Raw genomic sequence first — 8628 nt, 5'->3', positions numbered from 1 at the left:
TTCTATCAATGTACCACTTGTATTGGCTTCACCATACATAATGATTGTGCTTTCATACCAGAAAAGTTGCTCATCCAAGAGGGAACAGTTGGTGCTTTTTATCATACTCATCCACTCACCATTTCATATTTTTTTCTCAAGAAAAGATCAAATGGATAAATATTTTCCTAGATGCAGAGTATGTGGTGATAGTTTTTATGATTCGGTGGATCTTTGGATTTACAAATGTGATAAGTGCATGTACTATGCTCATGTGGATTGTGCGGCATCAAGAACAGAGCCATTCATGTCCATCTTCTTGTCTCCTTCGGGTAATTACTAATTAGTTAATAATTAATCCTTTTATATATAATTGCTTTCATTTAAATGAATAATTATGTGTGGCATTATTTGAGATCTACTAACCAACCTTGTTGTCAATTTCCAATTTTATCAGGCCTTGGCAAAACCCTTAAAAATTATAAAGATGCTGATCATCTTCATCTTCTTCATCTCCCAATCCCCGATGAAACATACAGCCTACTAAAACACTTGTTTTTCCAACAAACCGATCATCATCATAAAGTAGACGATTACCTAAAACACATGAGTCATCAACATCCTCTAACTGTAGTTGATCAAACACAATGCAATGGACAAACCTCCTCAAATATTAATTCTTGGTTATTAATGTGTCATGACCCGATGGAAAAGACCAAACTATTATGCAATGGATGTCTAAGACCAATTATGGCAACCATGCCATTTTACATGTGCGATGATAAGAGTTGCAATAACTTTGCTCTCCATGAGTGGTGCACTCAACTCCCCCAAAAAATAGAAAACCACCCAGCTCACCCACAACATACCCTTCTTGTCATCTACTCAAATGTTCTTCCCTTCTTTTTTGGTGTGTTTGAATGTGGTATATGTTATTTGCCTTGCAATGGATTCGCCTATTGTTGTGTAAAATGTGGATACTATGTTTATGTTACATGTGGGTTTTTACCTAAAGAAATCACACATAAATCTCACCCAACCACCTTCTTTCATTAGTTCAAAAACATAGTTCTTGTTATGTGTATCAGAGATTTCATCATTTTAAACAGTATGGCTTGCAAGGTATTTTTTACGAAAAAACACTTTTTTTCGATTGTAACATTCGTGATATTTATAAACATCTGGAATGTGCTTTGTTATTAGCTGAGACAATCAGACATAAGAATGACAAGAACCATCCCATGAAGCTAAGTTACCTCCCTATTGAGAACCACAAGAGTAAATATTTTTGTGAAATTTGTGAGAACCCTTTGAACCCTCATGAATCTTTCTATCATTGTCACCCCCTTTGAGATAAGCGTTTTTTATTTTGTAAATATACAGTCCGGAGGCATTCATAAGAGTGTTGGTCATGTGCATCCTTTATCCTTAACTCAATGTATTATGTCAGATACAAAATGTAGCATTTGTTTTGAGGAATTATTCTGCAAGATGATCTTTAAATGTCTCGAGTGTAAGTTTGCAATTCATTACACATGTTGTGAGCTTTTGAACAAGATATGAAGTTTCTGGTTTCTCTACCACATGAATGCTTGAAAACACAGTATGGTGTGTGATTGTTCGTTAGTCTTTCTTTCTTTCTTGTATTAATTTCTCCCTCTTTTATGTGTAAAGATGATAAATTAAATAAATTGAAATTCCCATGTGCATGTTAACTTTTGCAATCCTTTTGTTCTATCCCTACATTTATATTTATAACTATGGAACTAGATATATAACTGATCATATATTATTCAATAATTAATTTGCTCCAGGTTGTTATTTTTTAAATGGAAATTAAATAAATTTAAAAATTAGATTACGTGTTGCATGATCTAATCTCTTGATGTTTTTCCTAAATTTTGACCCTCCTTTTATCTTTTATCATATATTGGTTGATTAAGTTTTAGTTCCAGTATCATCTTGGACATACTTCTATATATACTCCTTCCATTCTGTTTTAATGCATGAAATGTTCTCTCTCTCTCTCTCTCTCTCTCTCTCTCTTATATATATATATATATATATATATATATATATATATATATATATATATATATATATATATATATATATATATATATATATGCAAGTCAATAACTTTGTTTAATATCATCAAATAAACTTAAATTTTGATGTCAATAAATTGGTTGATACCGAAGGTAACTTTTCAGTTATGAGATCTCATAAAGTAGTTCATAGAGATAGGTTATCCATCCTGATAACTATGACCCGTTTGCTATGCATGTGTTATTTTAATAATTTTTATATATTTTCTATAAAAATCAAATTTTTACCGGTTTGTATTATAAGTATATAGTACTTACCTTCACACTGTAGATTCTTTTATCATGACAAATATCTACTTGATATTTGTAGTAAGTTGTTAATGCTATGTCCATATATAGATGGTAATTCCATATCAATATATGCCTGCCTGCCTATTTTGTATTGTTCTAATCAGCCTGAATGAATATGATCTTGTAGATTGACAGTCACTTCCATAGAAAATTATTTTTGTTTGAAGCTAAATTTTGTAACTAATTACACGATTGCAATACAAAAACAATTTTATTTGTATTTTGATTGATTCAACTTCATATATATTTGTTTATGAGTCAAAGGAAAACAATCCCATCTAATATCTTTCAATAGGAAACTCCACCAAGATTTTGGGATGTTTTAAACTCGATTAAATCATATGGATCAACTCTAACCTCTATACCAATTAATAAATCAAGATTAATATTCAACTTAAAACTGGGACTTATTCCTTGCTTATTAGAGGAGTGGTACTAAAGTTAAAGAGAAAGCAAAAGAGTTATGTTTTTGTGTGTTTTAGTTATGTTTATTCTTTACATATTAAACTAAAAGAAAGAACAAAACATGAAACCAAATCTAGAATAATGAATACTTTGAAAAATCCCCACATTACAATTATGTATTTATTTTTTACTAACCGATGTATAAAGCATTCCTAAAATGCATCGTAAATTATGTCATTGCTTGATATAAAGTCATTACCAACAATTCCATATTATAAGGGACAAATAAATTAATTAAAGCAAATTAAATTACTATGAGAAAATACTTTCTACAAAGCTTCACTGATTTCTTCTCTAGAAAAAGGAAAAGTTAATAACCAAAAAAAAAGCAAAATGTAAACGATGGAAAAAAGAAACATGCTAGGTGATTAGTAATTTACCACAAATATGTACTCTTTCTTCATTATAAATAAGAGAGTGAGTGTAACATCATCATTGTAAAGAGAGAATTAGAATCATAATGGATGTAGTTGAAGTATCAGAACACAAGCATCCACTAAAGCTCGTTGATTTGCAGCTACAATATGAAGATGAAGAGGATGAATAAGAAAAAGAAGAAGAAGAAGAAGAGGGTGGTGATCCAATTATGAAAGAGGGTTTTCTAGGTGCATGTGAGAGATGTGGTGAAGAAATCAATAGGTATCATAGGTACTACTACAAATGTATTATGGCTATGGAAGGTTCTTCATCATGTGATGATTTCTCACTTCACAAATTCTGTGCTGAGCTCCCTAAAAGGTTAGAGCACCCATCACACCCAAACCATACTCTTGGCCTGGTATCATCTTCATATTCATTTTCATATTCACACTCAGTTTTTTATTCATATTCTGATCCTATATGTATGATTTGTAAGAGACCTCACAAGCCTGGAGAACGTTTTTACAAATGTTATATATGTGATTTCTCCATTGATGTGAAGTGTGATGTGCAAATAGGAAAAAATGTCATTCATCATCCTTGTCACCCTCATTTCATGACTTGTGTAATCCCTAAACCCATTTTATGCGATTGTAGTGCCTATGGGAAAAGACATGAAGGGATATACTATCAATGTACTACTTCATGTAATGGTTTCAGTGTACACAGTGAATGTGCTTTCATACCAAAAAGTTTGCTAATCCAACAAACCACAGATGATGCTTTTCATCATACTCATCTACTCACCATTTTCATATTCATTCACCTTTATAGATCAAACATTTAAATATTTTCATAAACGTAGAGTTTGTGATCGGCCTTTTTATGATACTCACGATATGGAGAATCTTTGGATATACAAATGCGATAAATGTATGTACTATGTCCATTTGGATTGTGCAGCATCAAGAAGAGAGTCATTCATGTCCATCTTCTTGTCTGCAGGTAAATAAATCCTTTTATCGATTGGTTTCATTTGAATGGATTATTGTGTGGCTTTATTTGATACATACACACACACTAACCAATCTTGTTATTCTGTTTCGAATTTATTATCAGGCCTTGGAAAAACCATTAAAAATTATGAAGATATTGACCATCCTAGTCTTGTCCATCTTGTATTCCCTGATGAATCTTACACCTTGCCAAAACACTTGTTTTTCCAACAAAGTAGTGATCAGAAACATCATACAGTAGATTACCTAAAACACATGAGTCATCAACACCCTTTGATTTTGGTTGATCAGACGCAAAGAAACTCCTCAAAGATTAAGGATTCTTTGTTATTGATGTGTCATAACCCAATGAAAAAGACCCAACTGCTATGCAATTGATGTCTAAAACCAATTATGGCAACATGTCATTTTACAAGTGCAATGATCAGAGTTGCAAGTTTGTTCTCCATGAGTGGTGCACTTAACTACCCACAAAATAGAAAACCACCCAGCCATCCACAACATACTCTGCTTCTCATGTACTTAAATGCCCTTCCTTTATTTTTCGGTGTGTTCGATTGTGCTGTTTGTTATCTGCCTTGCAACGGATTTGCGTATTGTTGTGTAGAATGTGGATATTATGTTGATGTTACATGTGGGTTTATACCTACAGAAATCACATATAAATCTCACCTGAATCATCTTCTTTCAATAGTTCAAAAATATGGTTCTTGTCATTTGTGTCGGAGAGCTCATAAACAGTATGCCTGCCGGAGCCTTTTTAACAAAAAAAACACTTTTTTTGGTTGCAAAGTTTGTGATATCTATATACATCCAGAATGTGCTTTGTTATTAGCCAAGACAATTACGCACAAGTATGACAAGAAGCATCCCATGAAGCTAAGTTACTTCCCTATTGAAAACCATAAGAGTGAATATTTTTGTGAAATTTGTGAGCATTATTTGAACCCTCATCAAGCTTTTTATCATTGTCAAGAATGTATTCAATCTATACATAGTTGTTGTGCTCCATTAATACCTCAGTGGGAGATAGATGCCACCCCCTTCGAGAGAAGCGTTTATTTTTTCATGAAAATAAAGTTTGGGGGCATTCATCATAATGATGGTCATCCGCATCCTCTCTCCTTTTCTCCAGGTATCAAGTTGAATGATCTATGTAGCATATGTTTTGAACAATTATTCTGCAAGATGATCTTTAAATGTCTTGAGTGTAAGTTTGCAGTTGATTACACGTGTTGTGAGCGTTTGAACAATATATGAAGGTTTTGGTTTCTCTACCACATACATGCTTGAAAACACAATATGGTGTGTAATTGTCATTGCTCTTTCTTATATATCTCCCTCTTTTATGTGTAAGATGATACATTTCATAAATTGGAATTCCCTTGTGCATGTTAAATTTCGCAATCCTTTTGTTCATCCCTGAATAATCTATTTCTAGTTATGAAGTAGTTAACTGTTCATATTCTTTCGTACTTTGTTTCGGGTGGTTGCTTTTTTTTAAATGAAAATCAAATAAACTTGAAAATTAGATTACATGTTGCATGATATAAGTTAATGCATGCTAATCAAATTTTCTTATAAGTTACCAAATAACAACGACCAAGTATGGAAGTATCCTGCTGATGACAGAAGAAACCATATCAAACTTGAGAAAAAAAGGCACTAGAATGTTTGAACTTGTTCTACCATTCAGACAATACTAATTCTTTTAGAAAGATTTTGGAACCAAACTTTATGTGGTTTATAGGAAGTGAATGCTTTGCATAGAACTGAAATCAAGTATAGAGCTTATAGCGATAAGATAAATAGATACCACTTTTCCCAAATAATAATCAAAATACTCTTAATATCAACAAAGACAAAAAAGGAAACATTAAACATATAACAATAGCAACAAAGTTGATGCCTTATTTGCAATCTACAAAGAGATACTCATGATGGTGCCATGTGAATTTTGAAAAATTAAAAGAGCATAGAGATATTCACATCGAAAGACATTTATCAAAACATGAAACTTGCTCCAAATCATAGTTTATATCAATATCAAATATTTAAGAAGCCAAATCACTGTTTAAACACATTTTTCCAACTAAAGCTTTTTGGGCTTATAAGCCACTTAACTTATTATTTTATACTTATTATTTTTCCAACTAAATTTTTTGATGGTGATTCCGATTACGGAGCAAATTGGGTATGGGAATTGGGGGTTACGAGGAAAAATGAATTGGGAAATGTTATTTCTACGAGGGAGTTGGGTGCTCCAACCACAATAGCATGGTGAATGATATTTGCATTTTTATTCATCATTTTTATAATTTATTTGGCACATATTTCTTTACTTTTTGTTGCTTTCTCATGCATTTTTATGTAGGGAAAAATGCAGAAAAGCCCAATTAATTATACATGTATATGCAGAAAAACCCTTATATTATTTTTATATTCAGAAAAAACCCTTATATTATTATTTATATTTCAAATAAAACCAAATTGTAGATTTTTAAGAGAAACGATCAGCTAAAAATATGATATGATATACATATCCCTTATACTTCTTTGATTATATGCAAAAACATATCAAACCGAAATATATTTCGATTATTTTCATTCGATTGTATTCTCTATATGGTTGATTTTTTTCTTTCTTAACTAATTGTTTTTATCCCAATAAACACAAATGTAAGCGACATTAGATTTTTAGTTGTCAATTTCTCTTAAAACCTTGTATTTTGGGCTTTTTCGAATGGTAACTATTAATATAAGGGTTTTTCTGAATATAAAAATAATATAAGGGTTTTTCTGCATATACATGTATAATTGGTTGGACTTTTCTGCATTTTTCCCTTTTATGTATTAATTACTTTTATGGCTTTCAGGGAACTTTCTAGTGTTTATGTGATTAATTGTGGAAATTGTGAAGTCGGGTGCGAAACAAGTGATCTCGAGATGTGTCGAAAGATGATTTTGAAGTTTAATGAAGATATGAATTTGTGGATTTCTTTTGGGTTGAGAAAAGTGGGCTTTTGAGATTGAAAGATTGGTTAATTGGTCAAAGTTGGTCAAAGTCACAGCAAGAAAGGGAGTGTAGGACAGGCAAAAGTCAAAAAACTCAAAGTTAAAGTTGAAAGTCAACCTTGTGCGGGCCGTGCAAGGTCATTGCAAACTCTACGCGGGCAATAGAAGCTAAGCAGATTCCCCAACTTTGTTATGTGCGGTCATGGTATCTATGTGCCCAGTCAGCACAACTCATGAGCAATTTCGTCATTTTGCCTGAAAAACTACTAGAAAAAGATATCGATGTTAAATCGAATATCTAAGCATCTTAGAAACTCCTTACCTGTTACATTCTAGGAATAGATGATGTTCTTATCGATCCCCAAAAATGTCACGTAACATCTCCATGATTACTCCTTTCTTTATTAAGGCATATATGTCTCAAGACTCACATTAATCTAATACATCATCCATCATGAATTCTCTCTTTAAGTCAGCACACTCACATAACATGGCACCAACCACCTCCTTGAACATTGATCAAACATCGAATCATTTTCAATACTGACTTCCGAGACATATCTTGAATTTGAGGGTCTTAGCACTACTCTTCGTGAACCCATTGTTGGTGATTTTGGTGTTATCAACATATTTTGGCGTAATTAATATTATTTTTGAGATAGGTTAAGTTCTATTTCTTTACTGAGGTTGAAGGTAAAGAGTGCATACTCGGAATGATAAATGCGAGCTGAGGAATAACCATATTTCTAACCACATTTTTGACGCCAAAATATATTCAACCACCGTTTAACTACTTTTCTTCCCTTGATAAGAGCATAGTGAATGTTCCATAAAAGGGTTGGATTTTCTCATACTCGAAATTGACCATGTGATTCTCTATATCTTTCAAAACGCAAAATTGCAAGGTACTTTCTGTGTTTCAAATTTGGAAGTTGCCTGACTTCTAAATTATCATTCTTGGATTATCCCAAATCAAATTTCATGACACCCCAGATAAAAGGGTCGAAATTACAGATTTTGGAAAATGATTGCAATCACGAATCATGAATTATCAAAGTTTGTATTGATATTATTAGACCCAAAATCTAACACCCACTTTGGCAACAAGCTACAAAGGACAAGATTTAGGAAACAACCAAACATAGGACATTGTTCCACTTCCACCACAATAGTCTATCATTTGTTTTAAGCGGGTCTACAAAAATTAGGTTGCAATTTAGATGGTATAGTTGATTGATATAAAGCATGCCTCGTTGCAAACAACTTCCATCAAGAGTATAGGATCGACTACAATGAGACATGATCTTGTTACATGAGTTACCTTTGTTTGCAGTGTGATTATGGGTTGTTTACTCGTACCATATGCTTCTATGTGATTGGAAAGACTGTTCATT

Source organism: Lactuca saligna, chromosome 8 (assembly GCF_052625555.1).
Source record: "Lactuca saligna cultivar CGN05327 chromosome 8, ASM5262555v1, whole genome shotgun sequence".
Taxonomy (NCBI): domain Eukaryota; kingdom Viridiplantae; phylum Streptophyta; class Magnoliopsida; order Asterales; family Asteraceae; genus Lactuca; species Lactuca saligna.
Note: the sequence above shows the minus strand (reverse complement) of the source record.